Source organism: Muntiacus reevesi, chromosome 7, assembly GCF_963930625.1.
Source record: "Muntiacus reevesi chromosome 7, mMunRee1.1, whole genome shotgun sequence".
Lineage (NCBI taxonomy): Eukaryota > Metazoa > Chordata > Mammalia > Artiodactyla > Cervidae > Muntiacus > Muntiacus reevesi.
The window spans coordinates 93,326,261-93,347,834 of NC_089255.1; positions in this window are offsets into that span (position 1 = coordinate 93,326,261).

A 21,574-nucleotide genomic window follows, 5' to 3' on the forward strand; every position below is an offset into this window, starting at 1 on the left:
GGGTCTGTTAAGATCTTTTCTCTTGTTTGTTCTAATCCTGTCATCTTAAAATGTAAATTGTGGGAGTGGGTCTAGTAAGATCTTTACATTCTTGAGACATTCTTTTGATTTATTGTAATAACCAATTGAAAAAGTATATAACTCCCTTTTCTAAGACTAGCGAGGGGGCACTCTCCATCCCCTTCTGATGTCCATGTCAGAAGCTTTCTCTGCCCATTTTTCACTTTAATAAAACTCTGCTACACAAAAGCTCTTGAGTGATCAAGCCTGGCCCCTGGTCCAGGGACCAAGGTAAATGTCAGAGATTAAGAATCCATCACCTTAAGCTATCAATTTCTTGCATTTTATCTCATCAGATGAAGTATTTGATTCCAAAACTGGCTGCAGATATTTTATATGAGGATGTAGATTTGGAATTGCCTAACCAGGCTGAGTAGGGCTTCCCTGGTGGTGCAGGGGTAAAGAATTCGCTTGCCAATGCAAGAGGTGCAAGAGACATGCTGTCGATTCCTGGATCAAGAAGATCCCCTGGAGGAGGAAATGGCAACCCACTCCAGTATTCTTGCCTGGAGAATCCCATGGACAGAGAAGCGTAGTGGGCTACAGGCCATAGGGCCGCAAAGAGTAGGACACCACTGAACACATTACATGCAAAAAATCAAAAAGCAAACAAGCAAAAAATGGTTAAATATGAAAGGAGACAATCTCATCAGTGCATAATAAAACATTGCTGATTCTTGGCTTGTAATTATTACCCAAGGTCACCTGGAAAGAAGTACTTATGAAAGCCTGGTTCTGTGATTTCATCAATAGAATTTTATGATGGAAATACAAATACAGTAATTGTTAGGTAGGCTGGCTCTCTCTGACTGGCCTGAAGATTGTAAAGAAAGAAAACAATAAACTCAGTTATAAATACTTTGCTCAAGGCAAGTCAGGAGCCCAGGAAGTGTCCATGACTATCTCCTATAATTTTTATACCTCGTAGCTGAAGGGCTGCAGTTGGCAAAATCATGCCAGTGTCTGACCTTGTTTATTGCTAAATTGTAATGAGTGCTGAATCACAGCGTTACCAGGCTTTCTCTGTGAAATTTACAGCACTGGATGAGAAAGGTTGAGAACTCAGAGAATTTGAATGGGAATATTAGATGAATGTAGATTCTCATAACCACACTGAATGTCTCAATCTGCTGAAACATCTTTGCCAGTAGAGGCCTCCTCATCCCTATTCTATTAGATTGATTTTTCCTTTATTGGAGAGCTAACTCACCTGAAGTCCCTAATGTGTAAGGAATGTCATTTCTCCTCATAGCTTGTCATTACCACCTCACTGCCTCCAGACTTAGGGGTACCATTGGTTCCCAGTGTGTGAGGAGAGGTCAAATACAAAGTGGGAGCCAGGAGGAAAATTCGAAAATGTTAAAAAATGGAAATAGTTGGTTATTTTTTATTATCAGCAGAAACCTGAGGAACATGTGTGGCAAGTAGGTTTGAAAAGAGATGCACAAGACAGGAAAAAGTATGAACATATTGGGCCAAATTAACCAATATGGCTGCACATACCAGAATCTGCATCCAATATACTGGCCCAAGAAGTCAAGAGGGCTTATATACTGGTGCATTGGTTGACTGAAACATGGACTCAGTGATGGTTTACACCAAATGAAGTCAAGATGCAAGAAGTTCCTCAGCCTATCTATAGAGTCAGAGACTTGGGGGATAAGAACTGTGGAGTGGTTTATCATGTGACTCATTTTAGCTTCTTCTTCTTTTCCTTAATTTTACGTATTTATTTTGGCTGTGCTGAGTCTTTTACGCTGTGTGGACGTTTCTCTGCTTGTGAGGACCAGAGAGGAGTCTCCAGTGAGGCATGGGCTTCTTACTGCCGTGGCTTCTCTCCTTGTGGAGCACGCGCCATACAGTGCAGGCCTTCAGCAGTTGTGGTTCGCTGGCTCCACAGCACAAGCTGAACAGTTGTGGGGCAAGGGCTTCGCTGCTCCGCAGCATGTGAGATTTTACAAAAGGAAATCGCAACCCGCGCCAGTATTCTTGCCTGGAATATCCCGTGGGCAGAGGAGCCTGGCAGGCTACAGTCCATGGGGTCACACTGCGTGAGAAGTAACAGCAATTAAACAATAACAACAACAGAAAGTAGGCTAAATCCCCCCTCCCCATGAAAATTCAGGACCTGCCATCTTTTTGAAAATCCTGAGAGTTCAGGCGGCATGTCATGACATCCCTTTGAAAGGGTGTTTGGGTGGCCGCCATCTTATGTCCGCCATCTTGGATGCCTGAAAGCAACAGGCGACATTTTGAAAGCTCTTCCTCAAAACGTTTACCGAGTAATCACTATGGCTGTGGGTCGTCAGTCTGCTCCAGAGCAAGAGGAGACTCTCCAGCTCATCCAGGCTGTGGTACAAGCTATTCTCTCTGCCGGTCGACATAACAATTCAGGAAACTCAGTAGTGCCTAAAGTGTATGTGCAGATGGTCATGCGTTTCGGAAAATCTTGCAAATCTGAGAGGAGTTTAATAATGTAGATCTTTCGGGTTTTAAGACAAAATCATGCCTTCTTCCTGAAATTATTAATCTTTTTTTGAAGAAAAGATCCTTCCTTGCTAAAAGATACTGAAAAAGCCCAAACACTTGACCGTTGGACTCCCACGTGGTCATGAAACCAGGATGATCATGTTTTTCTATCAACTCAATAAATTTGAGCTCGGGTGGCAAACCACCTACAGCAACTGGAAATGGAATATGTAAGATTGACTGAATGCTCAAAATTTTCACTTGAACAATTTTTCACCCTCTCGATGGACTTTATTTTGCTGCATTGCCACTTCAGTCATACTCGTTTCCCAGAATAGCTATAGAGGAGAAATCTTTCAAGTGCACAGAAATTTGAGTGGCACGTGTTTGCTTACTCTGCTTGGAAACAAAGGTTGCCAGAGTATGGGTGCAATTTGGAGAAATGATAATAAGGAGGTAGAAGGACAAGAGGTATAGAGCTTCCCAGGAGGCACTAGTGGTAAAGAACCCACCTGCCAATGCAGGAGACATAAGAGATGTGGGTTCAAGCCCTGGGTGGGACGATCCCCTTGAGGAGAGCATAAAACCCACCCCAGTATTCTTGCCTGGAGAATCCCATGGACAGAGGAGTCTGGTGGATTACAGTCCATGGGTTTATAGAGAGTCAGATATGACTGAAGTGTCTTAGCATGCATAGGGAAGAGATACGTGAAAGGAGTTTTCAGAACTGGCAGAGTCTATGTGGGATATTCCTGTCCCAGGTGATTTCTCCTTAGAGGACATTCCTAGATGAGGAATCGCTCAATGATTGCTTGAATACAATTGCCCATTATATGAATGGTAAGTTTTTTTTTTTTTTTTTTTTAACTAGGCACTATCCCTCGCTTGCTCAATGGTGTCATGAATAAAGAGTTCACGACAGCAAGGGTGTAAGTTAAGCACAGATTAAATAACATGACTAATTTGATATGGCCAGTACTGGGTACCCAAGCTGCCAGCCCTAGGGATAAATGCCAATACATTGAACCATGCCCGGGGGTGGGGGGGGGGGCAGTACTTTATCTGATAACAGATAATGACATGGGATTCTTTCTATTATGGGAGCTGCAACTATTCATTGTGGGATAGACAATTATTCTGCCTATGGATTTGTCTTTCTTGTTACTATGCCTCTGATTTACTTAACAGTACCCCACCATGGTGATTCATGCTGAACAGTGGATTTCTGAACAATGGATTCGGTTATAAGACATGAAGAAGTTTTAAAAGTGGACTCAGGTCAATAGGATTCACTTGTGTGAATTCACTAGCTGCCTGAAGCAACCCGCCTTTTAAGACAGTATAATGAATCAATGAACTGTGGTGTTGGAGAAGACTCTTGAGAGTCCCTTGGACAGCAAGGAGATTCAAACAGTACATCCTGAAGGAAATAAGTCCTGAATATTGGAAGGACTGATGCTGAAGCTGAAACTCCAATACTTTGACCACCTGATGCAAAGAACTGATGCTGGGAAAGATTGAAAGAAGGAGGAAAAGGGGACAACAGAGGATGAGATGGTTGGATGGCATCAGTGACTCAATGGCCATGAGTATGAGTAGGCTTCGGGAGTTGGTGATGGACAGGGAAGCCTGGCACCCTGCAATCCACAGGGTCACAAAGAGTCAGACATGACTGAGCAACTTAACTGAACTGAAATGAAGGAACCAATGAAGACTCAGTTGCAGCACCACTTGGAAGAAGATTCACTTAGAGGTTGAAGGTGCTGTCCTTCATAATAAGATATATGATCTAAATTAGTGACCAATAGATGATACCTTTTTTTCTATAGTTATATGTCATGTGGGGAGTTGTCTTAAGCTTCCCAGAGTTCGTTAAACAAAGAGACATACAGACAAAATTCAGATGTTCAAATCAGCTGGCATATTCAATTGGAAACAAAGGAAAGGACTGAGTTCAGTTCATGTTCTTCTTAGAATAAAGGGCAAGTGGGCTAGATGGACCCTAGTATTTAATCTTCACTTGAGCATATCTGTAGTTTCTCCCTTTTGAATAGATTAGCCTTCAGTCTTCCCCTCCAGTGGCATGGTTATGAGGATCTGAGCTGAGGTTTAAGGGAGGATCCCTAAGATACTAAAGTTGTCCAAGGCAATATACTCTACCTAGGATGCCAAGGGGCATGTGCACACAGCTGTAGATGCCAGTTTCTGGATGAACAGCTATGGATGTTATTTGGATTTATATGGATTTGGGATGAGTGTCTCTAATGTTTGATTGATCTATTGTATGTTGTTGTTGAGTCACTGAGTTGTGTCTGACTCTTTGCAACCCCATGGACTATAGCCCACCCAGCTCGTCTGTCCATGGGTTTTCCCAGGCAAAAATACTAGAATGGGTTGCCATTTCCTTTTCCAGAGGATCTTCCTGATCCAGGGATCAGACCCACATTTTCTACATAGACAGGCAGACTCTTTAACACTGAGCCACCAGGGAAGCCCTTGATTGATCACAACTTCTTACATTTTGAATACCTCATATGCCTTATGTACATTTACTGTGTCAAGAATATGTGGTACCTCAGGTGACTCTTGTATGTTTATGTATGATGGATGTTAAATGACTCTTGGTCTTCCCATCCCTCTATGCCTATGTTCAGTGCACAGAAGATGTACTTGGTTTACTGATGTTTAATATGCAAATAAGATCTATATTTTTAAAAAATGATTAAACTTTTTTGAATGAGTAGATTTTAAGCCACGTGTAAACAGGCACAGAGTTTGTATTTCTGTTTATAGCTTACTAGTTCTTTTGAACTCATAGCATCCGTGTAGTGTATGTTGCCCACACACACTGCTCCATCACTGAGGTGGACAGAAATTCTGTATCTCTGGGGGAGAGTCTTTACTGTACCTGTCAACATATCCATTACCTCAGTGTGACTTAAGATAGCCCTGAAGTCTGACTGAAGAATCATAACTGCAAAAGTGTACATTTTAGACATAATGCAAAAATCTGGAAGTGCTCTAATAATTAATCTTCTACAGTTTCCTCCAGAAAGCCCCAATGTACTTATTTTGGCTAACAATTTACTTGAGCAGAAATCACTTGACCCAAATTTTGATGATTTAATAACTCATCTGAAGAACTAGCCTGAAGCAGATGACGAAAATCTGTCACAGATGCTATAACTCCTATTTGCAACCATTGGTCTTTTGGTTTATGTGCTTTAATAATTTGAAAAACAAGAAGATAATCAGGAAGCAAGACAGATATATGTGTCTTGAGGCAGAGCTTAATTCAAACTTGTACAAAATGTTTTGTCAGATGGACTCCTTAACCACATTTGTTATCAGTGGCACAGAATATATTGGATTAAGTGTTTAAATAATGTGCTAGAAGGGTGTCAGATTCATCTTCACAAATGAAAAGCTCAGCCTCAAGAACAGAGCATTGTTTCTATCAGACTAGTTTTAGACAAAAGATTTGAAGACGAATTACCTCACAGTGAAATTTTTCACATTGTCTACACTTTACCTCATTATAAAATTTAATAAAAGATGTCATTATTCTTGTGTGTCACTTAGCTTTAAACCGTGTCAATAATTTCAATTATGTTTTGGGCAGAGGCAATAATGTGTTTATTTTAAAATACATACCTTATACACATAGAATATTTTCTCAGAGTCTGAGAAGAATATAATAGTTCTATACTAGCTGATCATAAAATTTGTTCCTTTATTATTTCCTTATTTTATTTTTTATTAGGAAATTATTATTATTTCATCACACAGGAAAGTAAAGGGAGTGATTACAAAAACATTCATGTACTCATCAAAAAATTTTGATCTAAATAGTATTTTAAACTTACTTCAGATCTTTTATTCATTAAAAAATTATAAATATAGTCAAAGTCCTTGTGCCCACTTAATACTCAAGCCTGTTTCCTTTTTCAAATATTTACTATGTCCCTGTGTATAATGTTTTATGTTTTAAATTTATACATAAATGATTTTACAATTTGTGAATTATTTTAGCATTGCTTTTTTGTGCCCAGTATCATATTTGTGAAATATAACCATGTTGTTTTAATTCACTCATTTTCAGTATAGAATAGTATTTTACTATATAGAAGCATTTATCAAGTACAAAAAATTTTAAATTTTACTTTAGCTTATTGATGAGCATTTTAGCTATTTTACATTTTTCAGTATCATAAAGCCTCTTTCAGTGAACATTTTTTTTCTAGTGAATATTTTTTAAATATCTTGTATCATGTATGAGAATTCCTTAGGCATATATATCTAGGATTTGAATTGCTAGACTGAACATTCAATTTTCGTTTTTAGCTTTAGTAGATACTACCAAATTGCTCTCCAAAGTGTATATACAAATTTTAATTACCACCAGAAATATGTGAGTTCTCATTTCCACATCCTTGATATTCCTACTTTAAAACATTTGAATGTTTGTCTATCTTAGGAATGGAAATGGTGTCTGCTTTTGGTTTTAATTTGCATTTCCCTGATTCCTGTTGCGTTTGAGCTTCTTTTAATTTATTCATTATCTGTTCATGATTTTTTTTTTTCTTATTGGCCCCTCTACTGATGAATGAAGTGAAGTGAAGTCACTCAGTCTTGTCTGACTCTTTGCGACCCCCATGGACTGTAGCCCACCAGGCTCCTCTGTCCATGGGATTCTCCAGGCAAGAATACTGGAGTGGGTTGCCATTTCCTTCTCCAGGGAATCTTCTATGGTAAACATTAATTTTCTATATTATCTGCAGCAATTTTTAAAGGTTTTTCTTAATATAAGGCTATATATTTCCTTCTAAGGACTAATCTAGCTGCCTCTCTCAACTTTTAGTATGTAATTTTAGATTAATATTCAGATCTTAAATTTTTCTAATTTGATTGCTATTTCTTCTTTGACCCATAAATTGTTTGGAAAGTCTCAATTGTTTTTGTTTTAGAGATATATCTCTGCTTACTTGTTCCTAATTTATTTTCATTTAAGTTGGAGAATATGACCTGAATATATAAAATATCAGTTCTTTGGTATTTGTTGTGTTTTATGACTTAGTAATTTGGTCAACTGCTTGCAACAAGTGTTCTTTTCCTAATGTTGTCTACAGGATTCATTATACTGAGCAAATATTACTTCATTTTATTTCTTACACTTTTGTTATGTGTGCCTAGTTAATCAATTATTAAGATAATGTTTTAAAAGATTGTTCACTGTGTCCCAGTTTTGACTATGTTATTCAGTGAGTAGATTTTAGAATAGTTGTGTGTTTGTTGATGAAATAGTGCTGTCATGATTAGGTATGACCCATTTAATTTCTCACAAGGACATTTTGTTTTATTTTCTTAAATTCTATTTTGATTATTATTAGCACAACTTTACCAGCTTTCCTTTGACTAATATTTTCATGTCATTTTCTTCCTCTCATTTTTACTCCTTCCAGGCCCTTATTATTAAACTGTATCTCTTATGAGGAAGTTTTTTTTTTTTCTATTCCTTTTAATGGTTTTCTGAAAATCTCAGCATGCATATTTGACTTAAAGTCTAAAATTAATCAATGCTTTCTTGTTTCTCCTAAATAATGTTAATAGATTTCAAATTATATTATTGTCCTCCATCACTTCTCAGCTTATATATACTTTTTCACTAGAGCTGAGACCATACATATATGACATCTGAAAAAAGATTTCAGTGTTAAATATGGGATTTAAAGCAACACCAAAAACACAGTCTAGACTAGCTAGCTCTCATTAAAGCAGCTTTTTATAAGGAAAGCAATGAGCAAAGAATGTAGAAAATTCTTTAGACGTGAGGACAAAAATAATATTTTGTTTAAAATGTTTTCCATATTTGATGTTGCTGAAGTTTCCTTCATAAATGTATTATTTGAAGTCAATTAGAATTTTGTTTTAATAGCCTTATTAACTGAGAAGTTGTTTCAACGATTTGTAATAATGTATTATTCGGAGAATCGTTATGTAGAACTCTTAGAGGCTCTCAAATGCAGTAATATTTGTATTAGGGAGAAGCTTTTTTTCTGATTGTTTTGGAAAGAGTTCTGATCTGCTCCATTTATACTGCAAGTTTTCTTTTAGAAGCAAGGTTTATTTTCTACCCTAAAGCAGGTTTTAGTTTTTGTCTGTTACTACAAAAAATATTTCCTGAGAATTTTCTTCTTGTAATGCTCTTCATCTGATTAAACAGTCATTTTTTATTTTTAGATTATAAATCTAATAAAATATTATAAAACATAAAATTGAAGAAGAAATTACTGTTTTTATTCTATAACTTAAATATAATCTTCATCTTTTACTGAGCAAATGGTAAGATTTGAACATTTGGATTTTTGTTGATGTTATGTCAAGTTGCACTGTGTTGTACATGTGAAACTAATTTAATAATGTATGTCAACTATACTTCAATAAAAATATGAGGCAAAAAGCAATATCAAATTAGTTGCTCAATGCAACTAGTTAATATAAAATGCATTTAGTGCTTTACAGAAAAATAGAAATTACCAATGAATTTGATGTTTTTATTATTTTGAATATTTCTTCACAAATCTCCCCAACTCTTTTTAACAAAGGAAAGAGATTAAGAATATTCTTCATTCTAAAGTTACTTACCTCTGAAGTTGTGGAGCTTATAACCTTTAGATTTAGTCTGTATAAGGCATACCATGGGGCTTCCCTGGTGGCTCAGCTGGTAAAGAATCTGCCTGCAATGCAGGACACCTGGGTTCATCCCTGGGTTGGGAAGATCCCCTGGAGAAGGGCATGGCTCCCCACTCTGGTATTCATGCCTGGAGAGTTCCATGGACAGAGGAGTCTGGTGGGCTACAGTCCATGAGGTCACAAAGAGTCGGACACCACTGAGCAGCTAACACTTTCACTTTTTCAAGGTGTATCATATTCCATGCTATGAATGGACGTTGCTTTTAACCACATGACAGCAATTAGGAGAAAGTCAAGATTTTAATCTAAGTCAAGTGATATGCAATGGCTGCAATAATTGTCATTACCTACAAGAGATAAAACAGCCTTTGAGTTCAGCCTTTGAGTTCCAGACATTTACAGTGATGCGTCTGAACTCAAAATACAGTTTTAAAAATAAACACTTTCTGTTAGTGATCCACTTGAATCCTTGTACAGATAGGATGGAGGTATTTCCTGAGTCACATATACAAGTGGAAGGTTTTAAACAAAGTTTCAAAAAAAAAAAAAAAAAAAATCACAACACTACCCATAGAGTAGTTTTGCTAGGAAACAGATGGAACTTGGAACACTACCAACTTGGTCATCCTAGTTGACAAATGTTCTGGTGGCATCAATGCAGTGCCATTTGGCTAGTCAGGCCTGGGTGAAGAATATCCGGACATTCTATGTCCCTTCACTGAGGATGTTCCATTAAGTCATTTGAACCAAGCTTCCTCACCAGTGATTTCTAGAATCTCAATTTAGCTGTATCCTTTGGCGATTTCAGGAAAAACTCTAACAAAGCTAAAAATGCTTCTGCTGGGGTCCTATTAGTATTCCCCACAGTGCTACCCAAACTTGCTGCTTTTTCCTAGAAGCCCATGAAAGAAACTCCGATCCAAGTATACTGTGTCCCCCCATCCAATGTCACCTTGGAGAGATCCTGTCCTGTGATATGGAGAAGCAGGCTTTATGAAGAGTTCAGCCACACAGTGATTTTGGTTGAGTCACTTTACCTCTGTGATCTCCTAAGATCCATCCCTGGCCTGTGTTGCAGGGATGTTCTGAGAATAAATCCACGTGCTTGAATCCTCTCTGTGCTGCCTTTAGAGAGACATGGAGATTGACCTGAGTAGCAGGCTTTCTAAAAAAAGGAAGGAAAAAAAATGAATGAGGAAAACAGAAAATTAATGCCTATTTTTATTCTAAATTAAAGAACAAAAAAACTGTGCCTTTAATTGTCTTTTGTGATACTGAGAGTAAGATTCAAAATTGTATGTGTCCTCCTAGTTCAGTTCAGTGGCTCAGTCGTATCCGACTCTTTGCAACCCCCGTGAACCACAGCATGCCAGGCATTCCTGTCCATCACCAACTCCCGGAGTCCACCCAAACCCATGTCCATCAAGTCAGTCATGCCATCAAACCATCTCATCCTCTATCATCCACTTCTCCTCTTGCCCTCAATCTTTCCCAGCATCAAGGTCTTTTCAAATGAGTCAGCTCCTTGCATCAGTTGGCCAAAGTATTGGAGTTTCAGCTTCAGCATCAGTCCTTCCAAGAACAGTCAGGACTGATCTCCTTTACGGTGGACTAGTTGGATCTCCTTGCAGTCCAAGGGACTCTCAAGAGTCTTCTCCAACACCATAGTTCAAAAGCATCAATTCTTCAGTGCTCAGCTTTCTTTATAGTCCAAATCTCACATCCATACATGACTACTGAAAAACCATAGCCTTGACTAGATGCACCTCTGTTGACAAAGCAATGTCTCTACTTTTTAATGTGCTATCTAGGATGGTCATAACTTTTCTTCCAAGAAGTAAGCATCTTTTAATTTCATGGCTGCAGTCACCATCTGCAGTATTTTGGAGCCTGGAAAAATAAAGTCAGCCACTGTTTCCACTGTTTCCCCATCTATTTGCCATGAAGTGATGGGACCGGATGCCATGATCTTAGGTTTCTGAATGTTGAGTTTTAAGCCAACTTTTTCACTCTCCTCTTTCACTTTCATTAAGAGGTTCTTTAGTTCTTCTTCACTTTCTGCCATAAGGGTGGTGTCATCTGCATATCTGAGGTTATTGATATTTCTACAATCTGAGGTTATTGATGTTTCTGTCTTCTCACATTAATGTTAATTTGGTATTAATTGATTGAAGGTCATTTATTGTCTGGTTTTCAAAGTCATTTGATGAAAATCAGAATGATTTCACTTAATGCAAAGGCCATTAAAATTGTGTGTGTGTTAGTCTCTGTGTCCTACTCTTTGCAACCCCAGGGACTGTAGCCCACCAGGCTCCTTTGTCCATGGAATACTCCAGGCAAGAATACTGGAGTGGGTTGCCATTTCCTTCTCCAAAAAGGCTGATGAAATTAAAACCAACCCCCCCGCCCCCAGAAAAATGCCCCTTGACATTTATATTTGTGCCAGATATTATCCTGAGGAGTTTCTGATGGAATTGGTGCCATGAAGAGAGCAACTTTTTGCTTTGTGATCTTTCTATGAATAATAGTGTAGATTTGAGGCAGCTATGAAAATTTCATGGGAGTCATTTGTAAATCACTTTCTCTTTGCATATAATTGCAATATATATTTGTTGCTGAAAATATAAAGAGTACATAAAGCACAATATAAAAATTACCCATGTCTTATCAGCCAAAGCCAACTAATGTCATCATTTTCATATCTGTGTGTATGTTCTTTAAAGAAATCAAGTTGGGATAATCCATTTAAACTGATTTGACTCCTACTTGAAAATCAATATTCATAAAATTTGTTATGTGAACATGATATTCCATCTTACTGGTATACCAACATTTATTTAATCAGTGGTTCAATGAAGGATATTCAGTTTAATTTTTTTTAGTATAAAGGCAGCACCTTTTTGCTTGCACACTTGAATCACTGAGAAAGTTGGCCAAAGATATGAATAGTGTTGGAATTTTATTTCATATTATCATACTCTTTCAACAGCGTGTACTAAGATACAGATGTCCCTGCAGTGTAGGGAAGCCCCGGTTACTATGGCCTCATCAGCGCGTTATCATTGTAACAGGGCTGGAGACATGGCTGATGTACTGTTGGTAAAATCATAAAACAGACTTCAACCAGATGTTGAAATAACACCTGGCTATTAACAGCAGCTATAAACTCAATTGAAGAAGCATCTTTAAACTCAATCCTGAAAGCCCTTCCTCAACATTTGAAAAGCTTCAGGCAACAGAAGAAGAATGAATGCATTAATTTGAACCTAGGGGTCCATATGCTGTCTACAAATCAGACCCATTAGCTTTGCTTACCTTATGGTTTGGCTATCATGGGGAAACCATCTTGACTGCCAAGGAGAGATAAAAGTGTACATTAAAAATACATTGCACCTTATCTCAGGGAAGCAGGTGAAGAGGCTTTCATTCTTTAAGTGGGCGGACTTGAAGTTTTTGTTGCATGTGTTTAATAGGGACTCAACACAAATGCTGGCAGCATGCAATCTGAGCCCGCTGTCCCGGGAGCAGTGCCTGCCATCTGCTTTGGCTAAGTGGGCCTGCCCAGCCCTTGCCTCCCTGACCTTGAAACTTGACTATTGGAATTTAATTACATGGTTATATGATTAAATCAATGAGATTGAAAGGTTGAAGCTAATGTTCCTAGAGGTGAAGCAGGCCCCAGGCTTTGGAAACAGCTGCATTGGGGAAGTAAGCATCCTCCTATCATGTCAAGAGGAGGAGAGGTAACGAGCTCTTCTGGGTGGGGAGGGGGGGTGACGCTACCTTGGTTTTATTAGATGTGGTGCTGATGGGGAAAGAATTTTAAGGTCTCAGGTACAGAAAATGAATTGAGAGATTTCTACTTTTTTTTCCTTAAGCTCAAGTGTCAAACAATACCTTTTCCCTTGATTTAGTTCTTTCATTCCTTTTGCTCTTTGGGGATAACTTTGAGAATCTGGAACACACTGTCTGGAGGTTAAGGAATTAAGGAAGCAAAAGGGAATCTGGACTCATTTTGAATAGATGTGTTGTCTTTATCCGACTGCCAGTCATTCAGTGCAGTGCTGGTCTTTGCATCAAAATAAATGTTTTCTGATGGACTATGATCTTCATAGTGATATTCTTTTCAGAGGACCCATCAGAAAATCACACTGATGAAAGTTATCAGTTGCAAAAGGATCTCCTGGATTTTACAATTTACTGTGGCACAGAGCATGCTAATAGGTGACAGAACCCAGATGCAGGAGACTAGGATTTAGACTCAGGAGACTAAAATTTGTACTTGGGAACCAAACCTGCCTCTACCATTCACTGGAGCTGGCAAATTGCTTAACCTCTCTTGACTCAATTTTCTCATCTAGAAAAATGGACTAATGATAACACCCAGGTTATGGAATTGTTAATCAGAATTAAAAAATGACTAGTTTTGCTGCCAGATGCTTAGAATGAGGTCATAGTAAATATGAACTCTTGTTTCTATCAGATCGAATGGGGGAAACTTCTGATTTTTCATTTGATTCTTCATGTACTTCAAAAGTACTCTTTTCTGAGCGGTCTATGTGGCAATACTGTGGTCCTTGGAAAAGCTCTTTCATCCACACAGGGTACGCTATGCAGATACGAATGATCACGTGGGTTTGTGCCAGTACCGCATGACCTTCTAGCCACAACTGTGACATTTTCAGCATTACTTTGGTGATGAAAAATATTTTGGCCAGGAAAAGTGTAATAGAGAAGGAGGCTGTATTACTGGGAATCCTTCTAAATTCTCAGTGGCAAAATTCACCCCTCAGCCCTTTTTGTACCTTCCTCAGTTTAGTTTCCTTGGATCCTGTCACCTCAATGCATTTGGCATTTGTTACTTTTGGGTATGAAATGCTTATTCATAAAAGGGCAACATGCTCCTTGCACCTAGGAAGGTTTGTTTTTACCAAGTAAACAGTTACTTGCAGAGATTTAGGAGGGGAGTGGTGACCAATCAGCTCTAGCTCCTGACTACTGAGATCAGAGGGAAAAACAGACTTTCCATGAAGAATGCCACAGTCCTTGTAGGCCTGGGTGAGAACTTCCCAATAATGAGCGTGGTGACTCTTGGAAACATTAATGTACTCGTTTGCTCCGTGTGTTAGTAAGACTTACATGTTAATAAGTCTGTGATAATAAGGCTTGCCTGCATTTCCACATCGAGAAAGGGAAGACACTTGATTTGACTGTCAAAGCACTCATCCTCGATGATGCTGCATTGCACTGTGCAGAACAATACAAGCACCAAAATAACAATTACAGCAGCGTCTACGGAATTCTTCTAAAGCACTGTAATGTGCTTTATGTGCGTCCTCACATTAAAAAAAAAAAAAAAGACAAAAACAAAACAAAACACCCCCCAAATTAGTGAGGTGAATGTGGAATTAGCTCAACATTGCAGATGAAGAAACGGGGTTTGTAGCGAATGAGGCCAGGCTCAGACTCAGGTCCTGTGAGTCAAAGCCCATTTCTTCTTAATCACATCATGTGATGAGATATAAGTTTAGCCAAGAGTCTGAGAGAAAAACAAATAAGTACATACATAAACATTAGGAAGCAATAGAAAATGATATAGATAGTTTGGGTATAGAACAAGATCTGGACACCCAAATTCTGATCTGCCACAAATCTCTGTATCAACTTGGATAAACCCGTTAAACACTCTATCAAGTGAGATAATTTGGTGGCTATTACACATTCTGCCAATGACCATTCTGAAGTAAGCACTAAATTGCTATTGATGCCGAAACTCGGCCTCTGATGAATTGAATCTCGGAGACAGAGTTTTGTGTGAAGTCGAAATGAATTGCTTTAATGCTTTGCCAGTCAGTGGGGGGTGCAGTGGGCTCATCCCCTCAAAAACTGTGTGTCTCAGTCTGTGGGCATCTGGTGAGGAGTTTTATAGCCATGGTTCAAGGGTGGGATTGATGATACGGATCAGGGTGTGTTTCAGGGTCCACATCCTTTTAATCTGGCCTCGGGGGGCCTCTTGATCTTCTCTGAAGGATGCTTCATCACGTAGTTAGCATCTTCCACTTGTTGGAGTTTTAGTTCTGCAGAAGAGCTCAAAGATATTGTCATGCGTGTCCCTTGAGGCGGGACCCAGATCCCTTCCCACGGCTGCAATGATGGTTCTCGTCTGCCCCTCCCTTGTTTCTGCATCCTCTCCCTTACCTCATTTACACCTGCTTGAACCTGCCTTTTGGAACTCAGGGAAGGTCCTGGAGACTGAAACCTATTCCCTACAGATAAGAAATGGGGGACACAGAAAGGATTTCTTGCCCAGGAACCCCCAAGGTCCTGTTCAGTTTCATTATGGCGGGAGTGGTAAAGAACCTGCCTACCGATGCAAGGAATATAAGGGACATGGGTGCGATCCCTGCGTGGGAAGATCCCCTGCAGAAGGGTGCGTGATGAGCCATTCCAATATTCTTGCCTGGAGAATCCCATGCACAGAGGAGCCTTGCAGGCTACAGTGCTTGGGGTTGCAAAGAGTCGAACATGACTGAAGTGACTTAGCATGCATGCATGCACAACATGGGCTGGTGCGCTGGGAAGACCCAGAGGGATGGGGTGGAGAGGGAGGCGGGAGGGGCCATCGGGATGGGGAACACGTGTAGATCCATGGCTGATTCATGTCAATGTATGGCAAAAACCACTACAATTAGGAAAAAAATTAAAAAGAAAACATGATAAGGAAAGATCTTTACTTCTGAAAATTATGAACGATAACTGATGTTCTTGCTTCTTCAGTTTTCTCTCATTTTTCAGTTCATTTTTACAGGTTTCCTTTATTCTAAATACTTCATAGAACTACTTTGACAATGGTCTCCAATGGTTTCCTATTTTTATATTTCTACTTTTTCTATTATTATACAACTCAAAGGATCTTTTTCTATGCCATGAAATTTGATTATTTGAAATTGTGATAAAATACTGTGATGTTTCACTGCAAGATTATGCTGCTGCTGCTGCTAAGTCACTTCAGTCGTGTCTGACTCTGTGCAACCCCATAAATGGCAGCCACCAGGCTTCTCCATCCCTGGGATTCTCTCCAGGCAAGATTATACTATTGCGTAAAAAAATATTTCTACATAAATTTCAGGTGACCTACAGTGCCAAATACTATATGTTGCTTAGGAAGAGTGGCACTATGTAAAGTCCTGTGAATTTGCCAAGAAGAATTTTTTAAATGTCAACTGTTAAAGGTTGGATAAAAGTCAGGTTACAAATGAATGAATAGAGGAAGGAATTTTAGACAAAAGATGTATTGGATGTTTGTGGAATTTCTCTTTAGAAATAGAACTATACAAACAAATGATGTTAATCCTGGAGAAAATTAGAAACATTGTGTCCAAAGTCCTTATTTTATAAATTCAACAAATCACCTGTTTCATACAAGAGAGAAAGAACTTTTATGTAAAATTACTTGACCAATTTCACTCCAACTTTTCCCTTGTTCCTTTCCCATCCAACCCCCAAAATAAGACTATTGGTATAGGAAATTATACATCTGAGTTTCCAATATGTTACAAATTACTTTAAAAGTGTATACATAGGATTTTCATGTCTTTCAAATTTTGGTTGAGGTGTAGTCCCAACATGAGCCAAAGAGGGGAGTCCTGAAATCTCTCTTGGCTGGAACTTCATGCTCTGTCTGTGAGTTTAAAATGAAAATGGAGCACAGAGGGCTGAGTGCCATCCTGGTATCTGCAAAGAAGAAAGAAAAGTGAGGTGGTGAGCAGAGCAATAAATAGTTTGGGTGACTAACAGGTGCCGACCTCTGCTCCCCTCTCTTCACCGAGATCAAAGGTGACGTCCTTGCTGCTTCATCACTTTTCTCCTGGTGTCAGGGCAGTGTCAAGTGGACCTGATATGAATGCTGTTTTAGCCACTGAATGAACAACTATGGGCACACCAGTTGCTCAATGACTTAATATTTGCAAGTCTGTTGGTAAGGTTGTCAAGGTCTTGGCATAATTCCTGACACATAGAAAATAAAAAAGTGTTTTCCACCTTTCTGTGAGAAACTCAAGCCACATATCTCAATGTACATATGTACATATCTCAATAATTAAATTATACTTTTTTTTTTTTTACTTGCTAAGTCATTTCAGTCATGTCTGACTCTTTGTGACCCCAAGCACTGTAGCCTGCAAGGCTCCTCTGTCCATGGGATTCTCCAGGCAAGAATATTGGAATGGCCTGTCATGAGCTCTTCTCCAGGGGATCTTTCCAACCAGGGATCACACCCACATCCCTTATATCCCTTGCATTGGCAGGTGGGTTCTTTACCACAACCGCCGTAATGAAACTGAACAGGACCCTGGGGGTCCCGGGGCATGAAACCCTGTATTACAATAAACTGTATGCATTACAGAAAGAGAATTGACTTAAACAGGTGAGAAGTCCCAAGATCTACAGTCAACCAGCTGGAGACCTAGGAGAGTTGATGGTGTAGATCCAGTCCAAATGGAGGCAAACTCAGGACCCAAGAAGAGCAGAGGCTTCAATTCAAGTCTGAAGGTAAGCCAAGGCCAATGTCCCAGCTCAATTAGTTTGGCAGAAGACATTCCCTGTAATTCAGCCTCTTTGTTCTATTCAGATATTCAACTGATTGAATAAAGTCCACTCACATTAAGGGAGGGCAATTCACTTTACCTAAGCATCTTACTGGAGATGGAAATGGTAACCCACGCCAGTATTCTTGCCTGGAGAATACCATGGATGGAGGAGCCTGGCGGGCTACAGTCCACGGGGTCACAAAGAGTCAGACGCGACTGAGCGACTAAACGACAAAACATCTTACAGAGACTCAGAACAATGTTTGCCCAAAAGTCTGGGCGCCCATGACTCATTCAAGCTGACAACGCAGAACTGCCACACTATAGAGTTTTATCTGCTTCACATTTGAGAAAGAATTTGCCTGATTCTGTATGAGCTAGGTGTTCCTCGTGACTTATTTTTATATTCCCAACCCTACTACCCAGAGGAACAGAACAGAGTGGCAGAAACTGCAGTCTTGCAATCCAGGGCAAACCAATATAGGTAAGACTGACTCCCTAATGATCTGTGCTATTCCTAAACGTAACATCACAGCGATCAGCAAGGGTCAGATTCCCTTGTGCAACTCCCTCGAGCCGTGACAGTTAGCATGCACTCATCCTGAACTTTTGCTTTGCTTTTGTTGGAAAGGAATTAAATCCCATGCATCCAGTGGAATTTGATCACGAGGAATGTGATGCTCTGGGCAGGAAGTCTATCAGTGCTATTAGGCTTCCCTACATTAATTTGGAAGTCTACTTAATATCATCCCTAGACACAATCTATGCACTTCATCTTCACCTTGCTCATCTTCAAGCTTTGCCTCCAACAGACCTTAAAAGGACTGTGCCAGCTATGCTGAAATCTGGCCATTCTCACGAAAAGTGGTTTCTATGAACTAGTCAATTCTGAACATGTTTTCTGAGCATGACGAGAAACAGATATCAACAGACGCCTGACACAGTTGTTTCTCTTGGTTTTCTTTGAAAAGATAGTCAAGTCCCACTTGTCCCTACTGGACAAGTCCCACAAAATCTACTTAGAGTTGTCATAAAGTTATAGTCAATTTAACTTGCAAAGAGCTTCAGATGAAGTTAAATGGTCACCTTTGATGTGAAAGATTTCACAGTCTACTTCCTGTCACCAGCAAGATCCAATAAACTCTTCATCTCCCTCTTGTCCTTATAGAGCCTTTACTTAGACAAGTTGAGATTTTCTTAGTTTTCTTTTCTTGGTGTAGGAAGAGTTGGGATATCCAGGTCACCAAGTCTTCAGCTCTGATTTGTCATTTGGTGATGCTATCACGCCTCATTTTGAAAAGAGAAAATTGCACTGGTGCCCACAGGCCATAGAAATGTCAAAGCTACTAAAGAGTTTGATCCTCCTGATAGTTTGGAAAAGCTGTTTAAAAATCCCATGGATGTAACAAAAGAGCGGGAGAGGAAGTAGAGAGGGAGAAAGGGGGAAAAAAGGAATAACTGTATTCATTTCCCCTAAACTGATATGGCAATCGACAGTGCAATTACCAGATCCATTTCACTGGACTTTATAACTGGCGATGAAATGAGTGAGAAATGAGAATCTCTAATGAAGGCGCAGGTCCCCACCCACTGCGTTATCATCACATTCCACCAATTTCAGCATTCACTCGCCAGCTTCGTAATTTGCAGCTTATTTTCTCACAGTTCGCCAAGCGATTCACATTCATTTACATTATTGCTGTTTAACATGCAGACAAGGAGAAATATGGTTTCAGATCTGATGGGCTCGGCATTTTTTTTGTCTAGTTGAGTTTGTTTTGCTGCCTAAAACAAATGTCTCTGGAGCTCCGTTTAATTTAGCATGTCAAACTGCTTCCTTCAAAGGCGATTTGGAAAAGCTTTATGTATGTGATAGATGCAGAAAGCCAGAAAAAATGGAGTGGGGGGTGATGCTTAACTGAGGAATGATGCAAAGATAAGCAGGGCTGCCTACCAACTCCACTGATGCTTCCATCGTTGTCAGAAAAACAGCTGTATTCTGGGACCTAAATATCTGAGGAGAGGGGCATGAGGCATTCCAAGACCACAGACTATAAAAAGTATTTCTAGTTAGCACTTCTTTTTTCCTTCTAATTTTTATTGTTTCTAACTGCAATCTACTTGTGGTAAATGACTCAGTATTTGTTTATTGCCCCAACCATACAGGTTTTCCAGAGATCCCTAACTCTTAGAAGCCTCATTGCTTATTTATGAGGACATTGATACTAGGTCCTTATCAGATACATGATTTGCAATTATTTCCTCCCATTCTGTGGGTCACCTTCTCACTCTCGATGATGTCCTTTGATGCACAGGAGTTTTTAATTTTGATGAATCCCAGTTTATCCGTTTTGCTCGTTACTTATGCAACTCAACAAACAGGTCTTACACAATGCCTTATACATTCAGGTATTTGATAAATGTTCTTTAAAATAGAAATCTGCATGGACTTTCCAAGAAAGGCTTATAGTATTGAAGTAGTGGGAACACAGGTTGACAATTACTCATCACAGATTCCAAGACCTGAAAAGCTATTGAAATGGAAAGTTTCCCTAATTTGCTTCTGAGTAAAACCTCTCCTAAATCATCATGCAACTAGAGATAGTTTTTATTTATTCCATTAAATGAGAATATTTGTTCATTTTCCTTCAGAAATATTAATGTGTTTAATAATAGAATGCTATCTCAGGCTCCACTGAATCTAATAATTGGCATATATACTGAGTTACTTTCTCCCCCAGGATGCTAATAAAATTAATTCTTTTAAGGGGTACAAAGTCATGATTTAATATACATATACTTTGTAAAATGACTACCACAATCAACCTGATGAACACATCCATCACCACACACAGTTACAGTATGTGAGTGTTAAGAATACTTAAGACGAATTTTCTTAGCAAATTTCAAATGGAATTCATTTTTTTAAAAAAAATCCAAAATATTCTGAATTTTGAAGTGATTTCCAAGGAGCTTGAAAGTGAAAGTACTACCAGCTAACAATGGTGTGATGCCTTTAGTTTCTAAAATTATATACTGCATTATCTCACTTGAACCTCACCTAAGATTTTTATAGGAGGTGTTATTCCTATTTTACAAGTAAAGGCATGGAAGCTCAAAGAGATTAAGTGTGTTAAGGAAAACCAGAGCAAAACAGTAGTTCAAGCAGTGAAGTTACATTTTACCTAAAACAACACAGAACTATTGTGAGAGCAAAAGAGACCTCTGTAAAACCGGGTTCAGTTCCTAATACAGCATGGACAAGTTGGAATTATAGCCAAGGAGCAGATGGCAGGGGACAGCGGGTGGCGTATCAGTGAGACAAAGCCTGGGGAGGAAGAGGAGATTCTGGTTAACTGACTTGACAGGAGTCTTGCTGAAGGCAGGCCAGGATGATCTGATCCTGATATCAGATATCAATTGATGACGATATTGATGATGATCAAGTGTCAAGGAAGGAGGTTCCTTTTTTTTTTTGCACCTTAAAGCATCTTATTTTTATTTTATTTCGTATCAGAGTATAGTTGATTTACAATGTTGTGTTAGTTTCAGGCGTAGGCAAAGTGATTTTAGTTATACATATACATATATCTGTTCATTTTAAGATTCTTTCCCCCTATAGGTTGTTATAGAATACTAAGCAGAGCTCCCCGTGCTACATAGCAGGTCTTTGTTGATTATCTGTTTTATATACAGATGAAGGGGTTTCTTGCTAACCTGACCCATCCGTATTCTTGCTAAAGTTGGATTTAGCAAGGAAGGAC